This window comes from Gavialis gangeticus, unplaced genomic scaffold (assembly GCF_001723915.1).
Source record: "Gavialis gangeticus isolate Ggan-Ray unplaced genomic scaffold, GavGan_comp1, whole genome shotgun sequence".
Taxonomy (NCBI): Eukaryota; Metazoa; Chordata; order Crocodylia; family Gavialidae; genus Gavialis; species Gavialis gangeticus.
The window spans coordinates 83662184-83665706 of NW_017729025.1; the positions used below are offsets into that span (position 1 = coordinate 83662184).

The 3523-nt window shown below is 50.3% G+C and overlaps 1 long non-coding RNA gene across 1 annotated transcript in view; it reads left to right on the forward strand.

Moving 5' to 3' along the window:
• The first annotated feature begins 2926 nt into the window (after positions 1 to 2926).
• Positions 2927 to 3523, forward strand: part of LOC109298775 — an 11325-nt gene continuing 10728 nt past the window's right edge. The window contains exon 1 of the long non-coding RNA XR_002097698.1: positions 2927 to 3463. This is a non-coding gene — a long non-coding RNA (uncharacterized LOC109298775). The remainder of the gene's footprint in view (positions 3464 to 3523) is intronic.

Below are 3523 nucleotides of genomic sequence, written 5' to 3' on the forward strand. Positions count from 1 at the left end.
GCTTCATTATCAAATCAGTAACCGTCCTTTTCTCCTTTTAGACCTCAGTTCTGTTCTTTGTTCTTTAGGCTTTACCCATGCTTTGGTTCAAGTGCAACAACTAGAGTACTGACAGCACCTAATGATGTGCCATGTACCCAAAGCCTATGCTCTCCCCAAACTGGGCTTAGGTTTGAAATCCCAACTCGTACTTCACCTCTCCTTAGCAGTCTTTGGAGTCAGCTTGCAAACATCTCCAATGAGCCTGTTTACAGTCAACACCTATTCAACAACAAATACTAAGGATCTGTGGAACTGTGAGTGAGTCAAAAGTTTCATACTTTTGGTATGAAACTTGGTGCAGTTTCGGTGCAAGACTGCACCAAGCCACAATGGGCAGGTTCTTGCTTAGTATAGGTGCATATTCAATACCTGTAGGCAAAGAATGGGTGGGGGACATTGAACATCCTCATTCCTGATATCCATGGTAATGGGCTCCACTGCTTGAGTAGTTTCTCATTCCCATTTGCCTGACCAGTTCAGAGTGATTTGATCTTTCCTCCTGCCTTCTATCAGGCAACTTTCTGCCTCACTTCATCTTTTTTCCTTCAGTGACCCTGGTACATTTAGTTTCTGCAAATTAACTTTTGGGCTGTCCCATATAATTCACTCAAAGTACCTCAACACACAGGTCTAATGGTTACCATGTTCCTTTAACCACAATACTTCTCACATCTCCAGGCAATTTTCCATACATCATTTTATATTACTATATATAACCAGTGAAAGAGTCTACACACACACCACGCACACACCAGCCAAACCCAGTTTTTAACCCCCCTACACAAGTGGTCAGCAACATCTTTTGGTGTCAGGCTGGAATGACAGCGCAGGGCCAAGCCGGCCCAGACTAGGACCCAGCCTCTGCTGCCACTGCTTCCCCCGCTGCTTGGTCATGACACAGGTGAAGCTCCCTGGCCATAGCAGAGCCAAGCCCCTAGCTGCCAAATGCCACTGAAGCCCCCACCACTGGAATGCTGCCAAAGCCCCTGGTTCGATGGGCTAGCTCTGACAGTTCTGCAGGCCAAATCTGGGCCATAGGGCATAGATTGTCAACCCTTGCTCTATACCATTTCCTGCAGCTGGCAGCTCTCATTTCCTGCCACATGGTCTGCAGGAAGGGAGCATGGCATTATACCTGTTTCTGTCCTACACCTACTTACATGTTTCCTCCATTGATAAGGCTGTGCTTTTCACACCTCCTCGCGCAGACTGGCATGAGCAAAAACCAGGCTACTTTTCACCTGGACATCCAGCCAAACAAAGATCCTGCCAGGGAAGGAAAAGGTACCTGGGACTATAAAGCGATCAGGCATATATGCACTGCAGGACATATCCATAAGCTGTAGTTGTTAAAAAAAGATTTCCACGGAGTTAATCAGACCTAGTTCTAGATAGGTCTTCCCCTCTTGGAAAATCCCTCCTGAGCGAAGGGTCCAGCAAGGATAAAACAGTTCCACCTCATATCTGTCCTTCCAGCAACATCTTTTTACAAGCAGAGGTAGCCTGAAGGTAGACCTTGCCCCCGACTGAATGAATGCCCTTAAAACACTTCATTCAGTCAGATACCAACAAGTCTAAAAAACTCCAGCATGCTCTGGGCTCCCTGCTTTTTGTTATGCAAGCATATTCATGCACTAAGCTCCAGGATCTTCATGGCCATGTACTGTGACAGCAACCAGCCGCTTTAATCTGGTGTGGGCTCTTGTTGAGCCTGTTGCAGTGTTACAAAAAAAAAGGGACATGAGAGGGCTGGACTTGAGAATTCAGAAGCTAAGGCAGAAGTATGCATTCACTCACCTCTTTGCAAGACTTTGAAAAGCATTTAGGAATATATCTCTCCAAAGCATAAGGGGAAAAACAGATCAAATGAGATGAATCTCGCAAGGCAGAGAGGGTAATGAAACATGAAGCAAACATGCAGAGAGAAGATGGTGCAGCATAACATTCATGGTCAGCATGCGGGCAGGCAATGAATGAATGCACTGAGCTCAGGATGCAGGGAGGGGGAAGAAATATTAACAAGGTGGAGAGTTTGCAGGAGGCTGCAGTTGTGGAGGGGGATGGGGATGGGGAGCTGTTGGAAACAAATGTGAACAAAAGATGCTAAGGAATTGGGGAGGTTTGGAGAGGGGGAAGGGAGAAGGGAAAGAGAGAAAGAAGCTGATAAGGGCTTCGTCTCCTTTGGAAGGTGTATTGGTGAAGAGAGAGGTGATGGACACTTAAGTGGTGTTGGCTAAGGAACGAAGTGCACTGGCCCTGGGAAGAACAGAAGACCCATGCTGGGGCTTGTCTGGTTATTGTTGGGGGGGAGGGGGAAGGTTTGTGACCCCCAAAGTCAGGCATGGGCTCTTCATGGAAAATATTTTAAAACCACTGTAAGCAACAGATGCTTTGTTCACCTCTGATCTCCTGGGCATCGAGGCAGCCTGGAACAGCTCACACAGACACACGGCAAGGACACAACGCAAAGGCTTGGGCTGAGTTTTCCACCTCCCAAAGAGGGCCAGGCTCTCCTCCCCTCGCTCCGGGATGGACTAAAGGGGTGGGAGGCGCCGTGCACAGGGATGCTGTGCTGCCCCGCAGGACATGAGAAACAGCTACTCGCACGAAGAAGTTTGTTCTTTGTTATTTTTTTCTGGGCATGCATTTAGGGCTTTGTTAGAAGCCCGCACAAAAGGGGCCCCCCCCCCCGCCCCGTCCCAAGGACGGATTTTGCGGTGGGTCTTAGGGTGAAAGGTGTGAGCTGCTGTGGATAGGGAGAGTCCAAGTTGGCAGGCACCAGCTCCACTGCAGAGTTGTGGACTGCAAAGGCTGAGGATTTATTGACAGGGAGCGCAGGCAGGGAGGCTGCACCGGCAGAGGGAGAGGGGCTGGTGCTGTTGGCAAAGCAGCCCCTTCATCTCTGAGAGCTGCCTTTGTTCTCTCTGCTTTTTGATCTCTAAAGTTACCCATCCGCTGCAGGATTTCAGTCATTGCCAGGGACGCATTCCCGACCAGCTGGGAGGCACTTTCGCGAAGTGCAGCTTCTGGCTTCTGCTGCTAAGGTAGACCTGCAACATGAAGGGGCAGTGAGTGACTTGAGCCCCCCCCGCCCTCCTCTTGCCTCTGGGGTGTGAAGTGCGGCGGTGGGGACCAGACAGGGAGATCCTGTAGCTCCTGCAGGACCAGAGAACTGCTCTGAAGATGGGGAGACGCCTGCGGTGCCAAAGCTTCCTTCCAGGGGCAGTAACCCCATTGTTTTGCTGGGAGAAGGAACTTTGAAATCCCGTTGCCCCTGGGGTTTATTTTGCGTGCGGGGGGGGGGTTGAGAGCCCTGTAATGGCAAAGGATGCCTTCGGAGGTGGATACAGAACCAGCTGCTGAAACATCTGCAAATACCCCCCAGGAAAGAACACCTGCATCTGCAGATGCTCGAGAGGAGGTGAGCAATCAAGGGCACGTCTATATCTGTCTGCGCGGGGGGGGGGGGGGGGGGGGGGGG